Raw genomic sequence first — 19,655 nt, forward strand, 5'->3', positions numbered from 1 at the left:
GAAGGGGCGGGGCTCTGGCGCTGGAGCAGTCGGCTCCGCTCGGCAACCTCGGAGCGGGGATTTCTGCTTTCCTCCCGCGTGGGTGCGGATGGGCCCCGGCTAGGCTCGGCGTGGGGGATGGGGCCCGAATCAAGCCCAGGGACAAGGTTGAGGATGGAACCAGACCTGTGGGCGGAACTACGGGCGGAGGGCGCGGCCGATCCCTGAGGGCGGGGCTGGAGGTGGGAGGAGACCCAGCGCGCGTGTGGACGCTGCATAGTCAAGCCTGAAGGGCGAAGCATTAAAATGTTTTTCTCCCTCTTCTCCCCTCGTTCCTAGAGCCCTTACAGTGATTCTCCCGTATTGATAATCCTGTCAATCCAGTCAATTCCGTCTTTAGGCCTTTATTTGAAAGACACCATGCTAAACTCTAAAATTGATTCCTTTGGGTTTTCAGTGTAGTGACATTTTCTGCAAATCTTTTATTTTTTACCTCTTCTAGTATGTGTTTCTCTTTTTATTTATTTTTTTTGAAATAGAACTGGTACTGGGCATTGTTAGCTTATTCAGGAATAGAGCTAAAATTTCCCCGGTAATCATGTGTGCTATTGTTTTCGGTGGATGTCCTTTGTAGAGTTAATACAGATTTTTAAACCCTGATTTAATAACGCATTTTATCAAGAGTTCGTGTGCGTTATTAAATGTGTTTTACCTATCTATTAAATTTTTTTGCTAGATGTGATTTTTGCTAGATGTGGACTGGAAGAGTCCACATGATACTAGTTAAGGAGTTTATTCAACAATCGGTGTGAGGAGTTCGAACCCCAGGAAAACAGTTCAACAGAGTGCTCTGATGGAACTGCTCCAAGGTGTGTGAGTTTCCTATATCTCTTTCACAAAACAGTGTGTGTGCTGGGAAGAGGAAAAGAAGAAAAAGCCTTACAAATAGAGTTCATATATGTTTTTAAAAAAGGATAGAGTACACATGGGCTTTTCTCTAGATTATACGTAGAAGATAACATAATTAAGATTTCTTGGTTATACATCAAACAAATTCAGAGATGCTGATGTTATCTATGAGTGGAAGGCAGCAAGGACCAGGATCCTTAGTTGTCCCTCAGCCTCTAAGAAATGCAGCTGAGAAATATAAGAGTGAGGTACCCCTTTCTCTCTTCCTGTTGTGAGTCTGTCCAGCTGGGATCTTCTGTCATGACATGTGGAGTTGCAAGGTAATTTGACACAGGCTGAAGATGGCCTGCACAGCTGCGCCACAGTACAGCCTGGATTTTGTAGTACTGACTTAAAGCCTATGCGGTTTGCTTGCTAGATTTGCCTGTTAACCAGGGAAAGGGGTCCCAAAACTCTGTCCAGAAAACCATGCTAAAGTCTGATCATTGATTCCCTTGCATTTCGAATTTAATGACATTTTTCTGTAAATTTACATCTTCTTCAAGTATGTATTTCTGTTTTTATTTTTCCAATCTTACCATATGGTCCAGGGCCTCCCATACTAGCTTGTGAAATAGCACTGATAGCAGGCATTCCTCACTTATTCAGGAATGGTTCTAAAGTTTCTCTGGTGATCCAGTTTGCTGTGGTTTTTAGTGGGTGGCCTTTGCGGAGTTAATAAAGATCTTTTAAAAATCCTGATTTACTAGCACATTTTACAAGAATTGTTCATGTGTATTATTAAATGTATTTTATTGATCTATTGAATTGATATCCAGTTTGCTATGTTAATTTTTCTGTACAAAATAATTTTTATGTAGCCAAAAGAATCTTTTTAAAAAAATAATTTCTAGGTTTCCTGCCTGACCTAAAAAATTCTCTTCAAACTCTAGATTACATTCAGTTTTCCTAGTGTTTTCTAAAAATTTTTTTAATGACATTTTAGTCTTTAATCTTCAAAGAATGTGTTTTGACATGTGGTGTGGGGTAGTGGATCCATTTTTTTTCCCTCCAGAAAGAGAGCCACTAGTCATAGTGTCATTTATTCATAAACTATCCTTGACCTACTGATTCGAAATTCCACCTTTATTAAACAATAAATTCTGATATATGCTCGTATCAATTTCTAGACTCTTCTGTGCCAGTAACGTTTATTTATGCCCGTATAATACTCTTGATTACAAGAGTTTTATATTAAGTTTTAACATTTAGAAGTAAAAATATAATGGCACCTAAAGCTTATTGCATCTTAAGCTCCAAGTGCTTCAGAGTCATTACATTTCTTTTGCTCCTATGATGTAGCCATTATCAAGATTTTCTCTTTTGTTTGTTTTCTGCAACAGCTATGTTGAGACATAATTTGCATGCCATACAGTTTAGCCATTTAAAATTATAGTATTCAGTGTTTTTTAGTATGTTCACAGAATGGTGCAACCATCACAATTTTAGAAACTTTGCCTCACTCCAAAAGTGTCTTTGGCTGTCATGCCCCCATTTTCCTACTCCCTTAATGTCTAAGCTGCCACAGATCTACTTTCTGTCTCTATAGATTTGTGTTTTCATTTTCTAGATTTTTCCTATAAATGAAATCATACAATACTTTCTTTCTAATTGGTGTGTAGTTGTATTTCATCATTGTTTTATTTAGGTCCTTTGTAACTTTTTTCAGCAAAGTTTTCTAGGTCTCAGTATACAAGTCTTTTACCTCCTTGGTTAACTATCTCCCTATGTATTTTATTAGTTTTGATGCAATTGTAATGGAGTTTTTCAGATTGTTCATTGCTGTGTATAGAAACATTGATTTATCTGTGTTGAAATTGTACTCTGCAAACTTGCTGAATTTGTTTATTAGCTAGAGTAGTTTGTGTGTGTGTGTGTGTGTGTGTGTGTGTGTGTGTGTGAATTAACCATTCATCTTGCTTTTCTTGGCTGCATAGTATTGCATTGTACAAGTGCACCTTCATTTATCTAAGTTGTTCTCTAGTGACTGACAGGTAGTGACTCTAGTGTTGCCGATATTTTTATATAACAATGCTGCAATGAATAACTTTGTACATAGAAAATTTTACATGAGTATGAGTGTACCTGTATGGTAAGTTCTTGTCACTGGAATGTCTGAGTCAAGTCTAAAATCAGAAACATCATACACGAGGACATTGAGGTATAACAATGACAAGGCATGTTAATATAACTGCAAATTATTTAGCATTATTTCATGAAAATTAACAATTTTATTACTATTTCATAAACCAAAGCATTATTTTACTGCCCTTCTCCCATCTTATAATGTGTTTCCTTGAAAACAGGGCCTCAATACAAAGGCTGTGTGCAGATGGTTTTTTGGGAGAAAATTTGATCACAAAGAGTAGGGGTACAGAACAATGGGAGTCAAAAAGAGAAGGAAGGAAAGACAACAAAAGGAATCGTTGTCATTTTGATCCCTCTATGGGTGACTAGTGCTCAATGCCACCAAACCCTTCCGAGGTGCATTATGAAATGTGTCTCAGAACTTTCCAGTAGGTAGGTGAAAAGATATCAGCTCATGTCTTCTATTGGCCAAGGATGATCCTAGAGGGATTAACATCCCCACATTTCTTTTTTTACCTTTGCTGAGGAAGATTCGCCCTGAGCCAACATCTCTTGCCAATCTTCCTCTTTTTGCTTCAGGAAGATTTACCCTGAGCTAACATTTGTGCCAAACTTCCTCTATTTTGTATGTGGCTCACCACCACAGTGTGGTCACCCATGAGTGGTATAGATCCATGTCTGGGAACTAAACCCAGGCCCCCAAAGCAGAGCATACCGAACTTAACCACTAGGCCATGGGGTTGACCCCAACCTCCCACATTTCTGAGTTGCAAATTTATGAGTACAGAGCAGATTCCCTCAGGTGTTCCATATAGTGGTATAAGAGAAGCTTCAGGACAGAAAGTAGGAGGAATGTGACATGGGCCTGAGGCAAGGTGCTTTCCAGTTGCAGCTGTGCGAAGCTTTTCACAGTCTCCATTGAAATAATTAAAGAAGACATGGCTGGAGTAAAAAAATGGGGCAAGAGGATTTTTAATTGGTGCCTCTCTTAGTTTTCTAGGGCTGCCACAGCAAAATACCAAAGCCTAGGTGACTTAAACCACAGACATTTATTTTCTGGCCATCCTAGGGGCTGGAAGTCCAAGATCAAAGTACCAGCATGTTTTGTTTCCTCTGCGGCCTCTCCTCTAGGCTTGCAGATGGCTGCTCTCTTGCTGTCTCTTCACATTGTCATCTCTCTGTGCACAAGTGCCTCTGGAGTCTCTCTGTGTGTCCTTGTCTCCTCCTCTTATAAAGACATCACTCGAATTAGATTAGGGCCCACCCTAATGACCCCATTTTAGCTTAATTACCTCTTTAAAGACCCTTCCTCCAAATACATCACATTCTGAGGTACTGGAGATTAGAGTTTCAACATATGAATTTTGGGGGCCCACAACTCAGTCCATTACAGTTCCCAAGATGTGTGTAATATACCCATCTGTAACTATTCCCTTTTATTCATCACGTGGGAAACATGCTATCTAAACGATAGTTCTTGTTTTCTTCCTATTCTGTTATTTACACCACTACTAGATCTGGGTTTTTGCTTTAAGGAGGCAAATTACCTAAATTTTTACATGTAAGTAAAATGAATATGAAAAACAAGACATTTTGAAGTTAACAGATGGATTAATGGAAGAAACAAGAGGAAATCTACTATATAAATTTGTGACAGTTACAAATGTTCAGTTTGTGTAGATGATGTTTACTATGAGGCAAAGACTGTGAGAAAGAGCAAATTGGAAACATCTGCATGCCCAAGTGCATTTCTAATTCTAGTATTAGCATTGGTGTGGTTGATTTGTGCCTCTAAATATTTATTACCTGCTATCTTCCAGGAATGGTATGAAGTTTGAAGCAAAATAAAGGCCCATTTTCATAGAGCTTATATTCTATTGAGAGAAAGAGAATACATTAATGTACAAATAAATAGTAAAAATCGAGACTGTAATAAATGCTAATAAAAAAGTAAAGGCTAGGGGCCAGCCCTGTGGCCAAGTGGTTAAAGTTCTACACACTCTGCTTCGGCAGCCTGGGGTTCACAGGTTCGGATCCTGTGGGTGTGGACCTACTCCACTCATCAGCCTTGCTGTGGAGGCATCCCACATACAAAGTAGAGGAAGACTGGCATGGATATTAGCTCAGGGCTAATGTTCCTCAAGCAAAAAAAGAAGGGGATTGGCAACAGATGTTAACTCAGGGTGAATCTTCCTCACACACAAAAAAGGTAAAGACTAGCTATTAAGCCTATTTTAACATAATGTTATTATTGCTTAACCATTTAGACAATTCCTTGTGTGGATCTTTTGACATTGTCAATGGTGTTACTCTTTCTGATATAACATGTTTGGAAGGGAGGGAGGGAGAAAGGGAAGGAAGGAAGGAAAAAAATAAATGAAGGAAAAAACATTGAATTTGTTCTTGTAGAGGTTCAGCTTGATGTGCCTATGAACTACCCTACTAATAATATCCACTTGGCAGTGTCATATGCTCTTTTGGTGTTCTATCCTGATGGCAGTAGTGGGAGAGAGAATTGAATTTACAGAGAAGCAGGTCAGCAAGACAAGAGTATGCTTGGCTGAGTCTTACTCATGATCCTTCAGTTCTCAGATTAGCTCTCATTTCCTAAGGAAAGTCTCTCTCAACTCCAAACTTCCATGCATCACAAATAAGCTCTCATGGGACACTGTATATGTTGTTGCAGGTCACAATCCAAATAGCCAAAGGATAGACTATAGTGAATCCTGTGCTGTGTTGTCCACTTCTCCCTTCTAAATTAAGGGTTTATTCTTCCAAGTGCAGGGAGTGCAGCCATCTGACAGCCCTCAGTGTTTAGCCCTCATTGAGAATTGCCCTCAGCTAAAGGAACCCGCCCCATTCAAGGTCACACCGCTCGGATCTCTTTCTGTGGGAGTATAACTGACCCACAGCCATCTGTATCCACCCCTGTGTTTGCTCTGAGGTTGCTTCTTGGCTTCTTACAGCCACTGACTGAGCACAGCAGGGTACCAGTCCATGTGCATTCTCATGGTCACACAGTGACGTTGATGACCAGGTCAACTACTCCTGGCAGACAGTGACTCCTCTTCTTGGCATGAGGGACCTGAGGTCCTGGGCAGCAGAAGTTCAATGGGATTTTTCCATGTCTCTGAAAGTGCTATCTCTTTAGGAGCCAAGACCTCTAAACCTGCAGAGGCCAGCAGCATGGAGACCTGAAACACAAACTCCCCATGTGGCTCACAGGGAGTGATGGTAGGTGGGGCCACTTCTACTTCCAACTTTTGATTTCTGGACTCATGAATTCTATAAACTGGAGGCACAGTAAATTATGATTGTCATTGATTTGGAGTGTACACTGCATCCTGTGAATTATGTAGCCAGAATGTGCTATGTATTCAAATGCCTGCACTAAATATTATCATTCTCTTTGAAATTAAATCATGTTCCCATATCTTCCATTATTTTTTTTTTAAACTACCCATACCTCTATACTCCCTCTAGGCTGTGTTTTACCTCTGTCCTCCTTTCTCTTACAAATTTTACAGGTGATTTATATTTGCCACCCATGTTGCCTCAATACCAACTCTGTCTCATTACACCTGGATTATTTCTGTCCCTGCTCCTCTATTTAGAGGTAATAAATGGAGCCCTTCCTAAGAGCAACAAAAGTTTCCACACCACCAGCAAATGTCAAGAGATATTGTCCTCATTTGGTTAGCCCTGTCAACAAAACCAAAACTATTAACCACTCTGCTTTTCTTCAGAAAGGGCATGTTGTGTCTATGACTTTGTGGACACCAAGTGATGCTTGAAATTGACAAGGATTCTTCAAGGGAAGAACATCACACAAAGTTGGTTCCTGGGTTTGGTTCTTACAGAAATGATACATTCCTTGGGGGACGCCCTGTCACTTTTTTTTTTTTGTAGTAAAGGTTAAAGTTCTTTTTTTTTATTGCAGTAACATTGGGTTATAACATTATATTACTTTCAGGTGTACATTGAACTATATTTCGAATTCTGTGCAGATTACATCATGTTCACCACTCAAAGACTCATTACAATCCTTCCCCACACATGTGAGCCTAATCATCCCTTTCGCCCTCTTCCCTCCCCTGCTTGCCCTCTGGTAACCACAAATCCAATCTCTGTTGCTGTGTGCTTGTTTGTCATTGTTTTTATCTTCTACTTATGTGTGAGATAATATGCTATTTGACTTTCTCCCTCTGACTTATTTCACTCAGCATAATACCCTCAAGGTCCATCCATGTTGTCACAAATGGCTTGATTTCATCATTTCTTATGGCTGAGTAGTAGTCCATTGTGTATATACACCGCATCTTCTTTATCCATTCATCCCTTGATGGCCACCTAGGTTGCTTCCAAGTGTTGGCTATTGTGAATAATGCTGCAATGAACATAGCGGTGCATGTATCTTTGTGCATTTGTGTTTTCAAGTTCTTTGGATAAATACCCAGCAGTGGAATAGCTGGATCATATGGTAGATCTATTCTTAACTTTCTGAGGAAACTCCATACGGCTTTCCATAGTGGCTGCACTCTCACCAGCAGTGTACGAGGGTTCCCTTCTCTCCACATCCTCTCCAACACTGGTTGTTTCCTGTCTTGTTAATGATAGCCATTCTGACTGGAGTGAGGTGATATCTCATTGAGGTTTTTTTTTTCTTTTTATTTTTTTTATTGAGTTGATAGATTACAACCTTGTGCGATTTCAGTTGTACATTATTGTTTGTCAGTCGTGTTGTAGGTGCACCCCTTCACCCTTTGTGCCCACCCCCCACCCCACCTTTCCCCTGGTAGCCACTAATCTGTTCTCTTTGTCTACATTTTTAAATTCCTCATATGAGTGGAGTCATACAGAGATTGTCCTTCTCTAACTGGCCTATTTCACTTAACATAATTCTCTCAAGGTCCATCCATGTTGTTGCAAATGGGACGATTTTGTTCTGTTTTACGGCTGAGTAATATTCCATTGTGTGTATATATATATATATATATATATATATATATATATATATATGACATCTTCTTTATCCAATCATCTGTTGATGGGCACTTAGGTTGCTTCCACGTCTTGGCTATTGTAAATAATGCTGCAATGAACATTAGGGTGCATAGGACTTTGGAATTGCTGACTTCAAGCTCTTTGGATAGCTACCCAGTAGTGGAATGGCTGGATCGTATGGTAGTTCTATTTTTAATTTTCTGAGGAATCTCCATACTGTTTTCCATAGTGGCTGCACCAGTTTGCATTCCCACCAGCAGTGTATGAGGGTTCCTTTTTCTCCACAACCTCTCCAACATTTGTTACTATTAGTTTTAGATATTTTTGTCATTCTAATGGGTGTAAGGTGATATCTTAGTGTAGTTTTGATTTGCATTTCCCTGATGATCAGCAATGATGAGCATCTTTTCATGTGCCTATTGGCCATCCATATATCTTCTTTGGAGAAATGTCTCTTCATGTCTCCAGCCCAATTTTTGATCGAGTTGTTTGATTTTTTGTTGTTGAGTTGTGTGAGTTCTTTATGTATTATGGATATTAAGCCTTTGTCAGATATATGACTTGCAAATATTTTTTTCCCAGTTCGTGGGTTGTCTTTTTGTTTCAATCTTGTTTTCATTTGCCTTGAAGAAGCTCTTTAGTCTGATGAAGTCCCATTTGTTTATTCTTTCTATTGTTTCCCCTCTCTGAGAAGACATGGTGTCTGAAAAGATCCTTTTAATACTGATGTCAAAGAGTGTACTGCCTACGTTTTCTTCTAGAAGCCTTATGGTTTAAGGTCTCACCTTTAGGTCTTTGATCCATTTTGAGTTTATTTTGGTGAAGGGTGAGAAAGAATGGTCACTTTTCATTCTTTTACATATGGCTTTCCAGTTTTCCCAGCACCATTTGTTGAAAAGACTTTCTTTTCTCCATTGTATGCCCTCAGCTCCTTTGTCAAAGATAAGCTATGCATAGATGTGTGGTTTCATTTCGGGCTTTCAATTCTGTTCCATTGATCTGTGCACCTGTTTTTGTACCAGTGCCATGCTGTTTTGATTACTGTAGCTTTGTAGTATGTTTTGAAGTCAGGGATTGTGATGCCTCTGGCTTTGTTCTTCTTTCTCAGGATTGCTTTAGCAATTCAGGGTCTTTTGTTGCCCCATATGAATTTTAGGATTCTTTGTTCTAATTCTGTAAAGAATGTCATTGGGATTCTGATTGGGATAGCGTTGAATCTGTAGATTGTTTTAGGTAGAACGGACATTTTAACTATGTTTGTTCTTCCAATCCATGTACATGGAATGTTTTCCATGTGCTTATGTCATCATCCAATTCTCTCAGAAAGGCCTTGTAATTTTCATTGTATAGGTCTTTCACTTCCTTAGTTAAATTCACCCTGAGGTATTTTATGCTTTTTGTGGTGATTGTGAATGGTATTGTGTTCTTGAGTTCTTTTTCTGTTAGTTTGTTATTAGAATATAGAAATGCTACTGATTTATGCAAATTGATCTTATACCCTGCAACTTTGCTGTAGTTGTTGATTACTTCTAAAAGTTTTCCAATGGATTCTTTGGTGTTTTCTATATATAAGATCATGTCGTCTGCAAACAGTGAGAGTTTCACTTCTTCTCTCCCTATTTGGATTCCTTTTATTCCTTTTTCTTGCCTGATTGCTCTGGCCAGGACCTACACTACTATGTTAAATAAGAGTGGTGATAGAGGACATCCTTGTCTCATTCCTGTTTTCAGGGGGATGGCGCTCAGTTTTTGCCCATTGAGTATGATGTTGGCTGTGGGTTTGTCATATATGGCCTTTATTATGTTGAGGTAGTTCCCCTCTATGCCCATTTTGTTCAAAATGTTTATCACAAATGGCTGTTGGATCTTGTGAATGCTTTCTCTGCATCTATTGAGATGATCATGTGGTTTTTATTCCTCAGTTTGTTGATATGGTGTATCACGTTGATTGATTTGTGGATGTTGAACCATCCCTGTGTCCCTGGTATGAATCCCCCTTGATCATGATGTATGATCCTTTTGATGAATTGCTGAATTCTGGTTGCCAAAATTTTGTTTAGAATTTTTGCATTTATGTTCATCAGCGATATTGGCCTGTAATTCTCTTTTTTTGTGGTGTCCTTGTCAGGCTTTGGTATCAGTGTGATGTTGGCCTCGTAAACTGTGTTAGGAAGTGTTCCATCCTCCCTAATTTTTTGGAATAGCTTGGAAAGGGTAGGTATTAAATCCTCTCTGAAAGTTTGGTAGAATCCCCCAGGAAAGCCATCTGGTCCTGGGGTTTTATTCTTTGGGATGTTTTTGATTGCTGTTTCAATCTCTTTCCTTGTGATTGGTCTGTTCAAATTGTCTGCTTCTTCTTGAGTGAGCTTTGGGAGATTGTAAGAGTCCAAGAATTTATCCATTTCCTCTAGGTTATCCATTTTGTGGGCATATAATTTTTCATAGTATTCTCTTATAATCCATTATACTTCTGCAGAGTCTGTTGTTATTTCTCCTCTTTCATTTCTGATTTTGTTTATTTGAGCTTTCTCCCTTTTTTCTTTGTAAGTGTGGCTAGGGGTTTGTCAATTTTATTTATCTTCTCAAAGAAACAGCTGTTTGTTTCATTCATCCTTTCTACCGCCCTTTTCGTTTCAATAGCATTTATTTCTGCTCTGATTTTTATTATTTCTCTCCTTCTGCTGACTTTGGGCTTTGTTCTTCTTTCTCTAATTCAGTTAGGTGTAGTTTAAGATTGCTTATTTGGGACTTTTCTTGTTTGTTAAGATGTGTCTGTATTGCGATGAATTTTCCTCTTAATACAGCTTTTACTGTATCCCATATGAGGTGGTATGGCATGTTATCATTTTCATTTGTCTCCAGGTATTTTTTTATGTCTTCTTTAATTTCTTCAACGATCCATTGCTTGTTCAGTAGCGTATTGTTTATTCTCCACATCCTTGTGCCTTTCTCAGCTTTTTTCTTGTAATTAACTTCTAGCCTTCTAGGATTATGATCAGAGAAGATGCTTGTTATTATTTCAATTTTTTTTAAATTTGTAGAGGCTTGCCTTGTTTCTCAACATATGGTCTATCCTTGAGAATGTTCCATGCGCACTTGAGAAGAATGTGTATTCTGCTGTTTTTGGATGAAGTGTTCTATATATGTCTATTAAGTCCAATTGTTTTAGTTTTTCATTTAGCTCCACTATTTCCTTGTTGATTTTCTGTCTGGATGATCTGTCCATTGATGTGAGTGGGGTGTTGAGGTACCCTACTATTATTGTGTTGTTTTTGACATCTTCCTTTAGGTCTGTTAATAGTTGCTTTATGAACTTTGGTGCTCCTGTGTTGGGTGCATAGATATTTATAAGCGTTATTTCTTCTTGATGAAGTGTCCCTTTGATCATTATATATTATCCCTCTGTGTCTCTCTTTACTTGCCTTATTTTGAAATCTGCTTTGTCTGATATAAGTGTTGCAACACCTGCTTTCTTTTGCTTGCTATTAGCTTGAAGTATTGTCTTCCACCCCTTCACTCTGAGCATGTGTTTGTCCTTGGGGCTGAGGTGTGTTTCCTGGAGGCAACAAATTGTTGGATCTTGTTCTTTAATCCATTTTGCCACTCTGTGTCTTTTTATTGGAGAGTTCAATCCGTTTACATTGAGAGTGATAATTGATGCATGTGGACTTAAAGCTGTCAATGTGTTGCTCATTATCTGGCTTTCCTGCTTTTCTCTTCCTGGGTGCTTTATCCTACCCATTTGATACTGCAATTTCTTATGCTGGCTTTCTTTGATTTTTCCTTATTTATGTTTTGTGGCTCTGTTCTGTTTTTTAGTTTAGTGGCTACCCTGAAGTTTGTATTTAGAATCTCATGTATAATATAGTCTATTCTCTGGTGGCCTCTTACTTACTTGGCCTAGACTGATTTAGTCCCTTTGCTCTTCCCCTCCTAAATTACTATTTTCATCTCTTATTCCAACTCGTGTTATGAGTTTTTAGTTAGAGTGATAAGATCGTCTTTGCTTTGGTGGTTTCCTTTCCTGTATCCTAATGCTATAGTTGAATATTTATTATCCTATTCTGGTTTTATCTATCTGTCTCCCTACTCTGTGGTTTGTAACCCCTTTCTCTTTTCTTTTTTCAGGTATGAGAGCCTTCTTGAGGATTTCTTATAGTGGAGGACTTTTGGTTACAAATTCCCTTAACTTTTGTTTGTCTGGAAAATATTTAATTTCTCCCTCATATCTGAAGGATATTTTTGCTGGATGGAGTATTCTTGGCTGAAGATTTTTATCTTTTAAAGTTTTGAATATGTCATTCTATTCTCTCCTAGCTTGTAAGGTTTCTGTAGAGAAATCGGCTGAAGCCTGATAGGAGTTCCTTTGTAGGTTATTTTCTTCTGTCTTGCTGCCCTGAGTATTCTTTCTTTGTCTTTCATTTTTGCCATTTTTACTACTATATGCCTTGCAGTAGGTCTTTTTACATTGACAAATCTAGGAGATCTGAAAGCTTCCTCCACACACATTTCTCCCTCAATCCCTAGATTTGGGAATTCTCTTCTATAATTTCATTAAGCACACTTTCTGCTCCATTTTCCTTTTCCACTCCCTCAGGACTTCCGATGATTCTTACATTTGTTCTCCTCGTTGAATCCGCTATTTCTCTGATATTTCCCCCTTTTTTTTTATCCTCAGTTCTCTTTCTTCCTCTGTCTGGAGCCATTCAGCCTGTCTATCTTCGATTATGCTAATTTGCTCCTCTATGGTTTCTACATGGGAATTCATGGAATCCGTATTCTGTTTTATCTGGTCCATTGTATTTTTCATCTCTAGTATTTCTGTTTGATTTTTCTTTATAGTTTCAATCTCTTTTGTGAAGTAACTCCAGAACTCGTTGACTTGTTTCTCTATCTTTCCCTCTACCTCATTGAGTTTTTTGATGATAGCTACTCTGATCTCATTTTCACTTAGTTTACCTATTTCCAAGTCCTCAGGACTTAATTTTGTGTTTTTACTGTTTTCCTTTTGGTCTGGAGCTTTTATAAATTGCTGAATGGTAGAGGAGCAGTTTTTGTGCATGATGGTAGTATTTGGTTGCTGTTGCAGCCTGTCGCCACTAGATGGGGGTTGAGAGCCACACGTTCTGAGCCCTCTGCATTCAGCCAAGATGGTGGTGCACAGCGCAGGTTGCAGGAGGAGGGGCACTTTGTCTCGTGCCCCGATCTGGATTCCGATCAGCTCTCGTTCTCTGGTCTCCCAGGGCCCTGGCTTGATGGGGTCCCTGCACACGGGACCTTTCCCCTGTCAGTGGGTTTCCACTGCACCAGCGGCAGGAGTCCTGGTTGATCCCCCAGTCACACGGCCCCTCCCCCGCTCCTTCCCTCACCTGCGGCAGCGATCCCAGTCTCTAGGGGAGGGAGCAAAGTTCTCTCTTACCCAGTTCCAGCTCCTCCGAGGCTGGCTGCAGCCTCTCCATCCTTCGTCATCTTGTAGCTGTAGTTTTCTGATGGTCTGGTATTAGGGTTATTGGTTGAAATTCAGTTTTTCCAATTCTTTGGTTGTAGTTTGGAGGGGAGAGAGTCCTGGGTCAGCTCACCCCACCATTTTCCCTCTCATTGCCCTGTCACTTTTAAGTCAAACCAAAGAAAGAAGAATTTCTCCTTGGAGAAAATGCCTTCATCTTCCACCACTGTTGCCTACACTGACAGAATATTGGCTGAAAATTTTCCACTCTCTTATCTGTGTACCCAAGGAAGCTGAATTATTTGGAAAGAGGAAAGTCAATAAAATGATTTATTTAAGGAGGAGTCTGAGATTTCAAATCTTGAGATAATAATAAAATATCCCTGTTCCCCTTTTCCTATAATTTTCTGATTCCTGCTTATGTGAAAACCCAATTGGGCTTCCCAGGGACAGAACTCAAGGAATGGAAAGCTTCAGTGGTAACAATCAGAGAGGGTCAGTGTGTCCCAGTGAGGCCTGGTGGTGTAAGAAGGAAAAGAGGAGAGAAAGTGGGTGCAGTGCTTTATATTTAGAGAAATGAGACTGAGACTGTCCTATATTTATTCAGTCAACAAAGGTGAAGTCACTATACTTTGAAGGTACTTTAGTTTCTACTGAACTTAGTTTTTTCTAGCTCTTATTCTGTTTCCTTCTGTCTCTTTTTGGAATCTAGAGCCTCTCTCCAATAAGAGTTATTTTTCCAGAGAGTTTCCACCTCTTTTCTACTCTTTCCCATAATTGTAGGCTCCTGTTGGATTTCCTGTGTCCAATCATTAATTCACTAACTACTTACTGGAGATCTATTATGCACAAGATATTGCCTACTTTATCATAATGTGATTGGAATTTTCTTTTCTCTAACTATTTTTGCAGCAGATTTGACTCACTGATAGCACTTAGTAATTCTGTATTGACTGTTGCTGTTTCATTTTAGTGTCCACAATATCATCTACAAATAATACAATTATTTCTGATGTCCGGTACACAGGACAATTTCTTTTTCTCATTTTACAACTCTCTTTACATGTTCAGGAGACTATTGAGTGATTGAAGTTGAAGTAGACTGCCTTAGTCTGTTCATGAATTTAACATAAACATTTTAGTGTTATATTTTAGAATATCATGTTGGCTGTAGTTGTAAAGCAGCCATTCTTTATTAGATTAAGAAATTGTCCTTAATGTCCTCATTTAGCTCAAGGCTCTGTCCTGGCTGCTAACCACAGTAACAACTGTTTCATTTTTTCAAATACATTTTCTACTGTGATTATAGTAATGATTTCTCTTCCTTCACCTAGTTTTCTGATGAATTATGTTAACAAAAAACACGGTATTAAACCAACTTCCCATTCTTAGAATAATATTACTTCTTCATGATGTATTGTTCTCTTAAAGTGCCAATGAATGCATTTGATTTAACTTTATTATTAAATTTTATGTCCACATTCAGGCATATGTGAGCTTGAAGATTTCTTTTTTGTGTTATAATTGATGCTTTGGGTATCAATCTTTATTATATATTTAAAATTTGTCTGTGTTGGGCACCTACTATGTGCCAGGCATCATGGAAGTCCCTAGAAAGACAATAGTGAGCAAAAACATGTCCTCTGACCCACAAGTGAACATAAAATTACCAATATGAGAAGCATATCCAGGAATACCACAGGATACTTGACTTGTGGACCTCACAAACTCTGTCCTCCTGACCCTCCCCCTCTGTTCTCCATCTCACTGGCCTCACAAATCCTTACCATTCCCCAGCTCACTCACCCTCAGGGCAACCATGAATTTTGTTCTCTCAGCCCAAAATACTTGCCCTTTCCTTATTTCCTCTGATAACAATTTTCCATCTTGCCTCTAACAGATCAAATATTCATATTTCATAGAAGACTTTTCTACCTACCTCCTAGACTAAGTTGGTCCTCAATGATTTTTTCTTTTTAATTAATTAACATTCTCCAACACTAATAACACTGAATCTTTTTTCTATCATGGAAAATGTAAACATTTATTTTTAACTCCTGAATTTTCCTTTCATCTTTTGGGAAGATTTTGTTTATAGAAGCTTTGAATATTTTTTATTAAATCTATCAGCCATAATTTTTGAAAGTAACTTTGTTGATTTTTAATACAATGTATCCCCACTTCTGTGCATGTACACATGAGCACACATTCTTTTTATTTTGTTTGAATGGTTTTGTGATTTTGTTCCCTCCTCTTACCTATGTAGTCCACATGCTTTTCCCTCTTCTTCTTGGAAGAATCCACTTGGCAGGCAGTCTCTGAAATAGGGAACCACAGGAATCTTCATTAATTAGTGCTGCATGACAGTCAAAAGAGGTAACAGACTTGTTCTGTTTATAATGATCAGATTCCATCTTTGATGACTTCCCTAGTTTAAGGGAAATATGATAAATGATAGTCATGAAAAACAGATTTATTGTGATTATAAGAAGAAAAGTTCGCGTATGAAGTGTCCTGTATGTCACAGGACCCACACTAGAAAACTTACATGTGTCATCTCATTTAATTAACTCATCTAACAATGTAGGGGATATTTCTACTCCCATTGTAGAGGCAAAGTATCTGCAGCTAAGAGAGATTAGATAACCTCCTCTGGGTTGCACATAAAATTAGTGGACCAAAATTTTATTCCAGGAAGTCTGGCTCAAGGTCCTATTTTCTAAATCACATGTCTATACTGTACTTTGGGAGAGTTATAGTTCAAAAATAATTGTCACAAAAGAAATTAATAATAATAATAGCTTTCATTTATTGAGATTCTACTGTGCACAAGGCTATTCCTAATCCTCACAAAGAAGATAATAACAGTAGCCACATTTTTAGAAAGAAAGAAAAAATAAGACACATGAGAGTTAACTGTCACACCAATATGAAGTGTCAAGTCACAGAATTAAGATTGTTTGAGTTGAAAACCCATGTCTTAACCACTATATAGAATTATTAGAATGAAGGAAGTATGGAAATTATCAAAGAAAAGACCTTAACTGTCTTCAATTACTTTGGAAGAGTCGTATCAAAGAATAAATTGGTTTATGTCCATAGGTTCAAATAGAAGAATTAGAATCAGTGAGTAGGAAATGAAAAGAGAGGGAGAGAGGTTTCTGCTAAGTTAGAGAAAGTCTGAATGATCACACACATTTAAGATGAAAATGGGCTACCACTTGACTGAGTGAATCGGTTCATTGGAAAGAATCAACAGAGGGTGGAGTTTGTCCACCTAAAGGTGAAATCAAGAGGTGCCAACTACCTGAGGTGCCAGGTGGATGTTCATTGAACATTGCTTTTGCCTCCTTCCCCAGAAGACACATCAGCTACATGGAAGCCGGAAACCACACAGAAGTGTCAGAATTCTTCCTCCTGGGTCCCCTAGAAGATCCTGAACTGCAGCCTCTGATCTTTGAGCTATTCCTGCCCATATACCTGGTCAGTGTAATCAAGAACCTGCTCATCATCCTAGCCAGCAGCTCTGACTCCCAGCTCCACACCCCCATGTTCTTCTCTAAGCTGTCCTTTGTTGACTTCTACCTCATCTCCACCACTGTCCCAAAGATGCTAGTGAACATCCAGACACAGAGAAAAGACATCTCCTACATAGGAAGCTTCACTCAGGTATATTTTTTAATGACTTTTCTTGGGCTGGACAATTTTCTGATGGCCTCGGGCCAGTTTTCGGTCATATGCTACCCCCTGCACTACACAGTCATCATGAACCCACACCTCTGTGGCGTCTTGGTTCTCTGATGTCTTGCTTCATCATTTCCTGGGTCCCCTGCTTCATATTCTACTGCTGAGGTAGCTGACCTGTATAGGCACTGAAATTCCACATTTCTTCTGTAAAGTGGCTCAGGTTCTCAAAGTGGCCCTCTCTGACACTCTTATCAATAACATCTACTTGTATGTAGCCACTACCCTACTGGGTGTGTTTCCTATCACTGAGATTCTGTTTTCTTACTCTCAGATTGTCTCCTCCTTAATGAGGATGGCCTCCACTGAAAGCAAGTATAAAGCACTTCCCAGCTGTGGTTTTCACCTCTCTGCAGTCTCCTTGTACAATGGGACAGACCTGGGGGTCTACCTGAGTTCTGTTGTGACCCATTCTTTCCAGAGAAGCTTGATTGCCTTAGTGAGGTACACTATGGTCACCCCCATGCTGAACCCCTTCATCTACAGCCTAAGGAGTAGGGATGTGAAAGGGGCCCTGGGAAGGTTCTTTTGCCAAGCAGCCTTTTGTCCATGATGGGTCACTGGCCTCAGAACTTAGGGGACATTTGAGCCCCAAAGGCTAGTGTTTCAATTTAAATCTCCTGGTTCTTTTTCTCCTCTAAAAGACATGCTTGATTTCTTCAGTTCCCAAAACTCCCCTGACTTCACTTTTATTTGCTTTTGTGTTAGTTTCCCTTTAACAATGTCCTCAGTAATTGGTTTTTGACTTTTCTTGCTTATATGCTGTCCATAAAGTTCCATGTGTGGTCAGCTTTCTTGCAGTCATTCTTTAGATTTCTAACTGTCAGTTTAAAGCACTTATCATATCAGGTGCTGATGTGGTTTCCCCCAAATTATCCTCTCATATGTTGATGTTCTTCACCTTCATTTGGTTGTGGACTTATTTTTCTAAAAAAAAATGGAATTAAAATTACACAGTAGTAACAATTGCTTACCACATCAGGAGTGTGCTTATTACTTCACACATATGATTTTATTTCTTCTTGAAAACATTTCTTTGAGACATTTTCTCTCATTCACCCTACTTTTTAAGAGACGAGACTGACATTGAGTTGGACTCTAACCTGGCCAGCTGACACTGACTGCTACCCTGTTTTTCATAAGAACAGTGATGTGATTTTCAGCTTCAAAGTAGGAATGTAAGTTTGAAAGCTAGTTTGTTGAGATGATTAATGGTAGTATACCACTTAGAATAACTCTGAGGTGTTGCTTCACTATTTGTGATCCTTCTTTCCTTATTTAATTAATTCCTTTCTTATTTCCTTCATTTATTTGCCCTTTATTTCCCATCATTGCAATTTTGAGATATACCATCTATGATCCTAAAACACATAATAATGAATAGAATAGAAACAGAGTTGTTTTCTTGTGTCATTTATTTTCTGTTTTCTGGGACACTCTGGAAGTGCCATTAGGAATCCTAGTTACACACATGTGGAATGTGTTGAGAACTTAAGTTACTTATTGACAAGAATGTTGATAGAATTGAGTTTACAGGGAAGGATGGAGTAGAAATTGCTGTCAACATTCCTCCCATGTTCCCTGAAATCCTCTCAGCATCTCCATTGTATAACTGCCAATGCCCAGCATGAACCGGAACCTACTTTGCCCAGTATGTGGAAACAGAAGTGACAGGAAATGATGCCTCATCAGAGACGGCCTTTGAGGGAGAGATTTGGGGAATACATTCCCCTTCAGCCTTTAGCTGGGACAATTCTGAGGTTTGGACTTTGTGTCATTTTCCAGAATTTCCCACAGGATGAAAACTCTGCTCATTTCCTTAGGTAGGTGATTCAATGCCAGCTTTATTGGATGTAATTTCTTCCCTGTGTATACTTCTACTGTCTCCCAACTATTTATTGCTCCTTCCAATAAAATGCTTGCACATGAATCCTTGGCCCATCATGTGCTTCTGTGGGAATGGAAACTAACACAGGTGATAAGGACTGTGATGTGTCAAAACAAAATTATGAAAGGATTTAGGAAATTTGAGAGAAAAAAAGAAATAATTATTGGAGACAGTAAGGACTGCAAAGTTACTCAAAACTTGCAATTCATTAGAGACTTATTTGATGTGGTTTCAATTCACTTTGATTCTATTAAGTTTAATCCAATGTGTGTGTATTGTCTACTGTGTACAAATTGAGCAGGGGACCAGAGAGATACAAATGATTGCAATACAGAGGGATGAAAATAATAATATTGCTGTGTATTTGATCCTGTGGAAAACAAAGGTAAAAGTTTTCAACTTATCTTGAGTAATTCCAGGAAAAGCTCTTTAGGCATTTATTTTTTAACATTTTTGTTGAGGTATAATTTACATACATGAAATTCACCCATGATAATGTAAATTCAATGATTTTAGTAAATTTATCGTTAGGCAATCGTCACAATATGTCTATCATCT

At 38.8% G+C, this 19,655-nt stretch overlaps 1 pseudogene; it reads left to right on the forward strand.

Annotated features, from left to right (window-relative positions):
* Positions 1–6: 6 nt before the first annotated feature.
* LOC139041281 (olfactory receptor 7D4-like) lies at positions 7–19,425 on the forward strand (annotated as a pseudogene).
* The last annotated feature ends 230 nt before the right edge of the window (positions 19,426–19,655 follow it).

This window comes from Equus asinus, chromosome 20 (assembly GCF_041296235.1).
Source record: "Equus asinus isolate D_3611 breed Donkey chromosome 20, EquAss-T2T_v2, whole genome shotgun sequence".
In the NCBI taxonomy this organism is placed as follows: domain Eukaryota; kingdom Metazoa; phylum Chordata; class Mammalia; order Perissodactyla; family Equidae; genus Equus; species Equus asinus.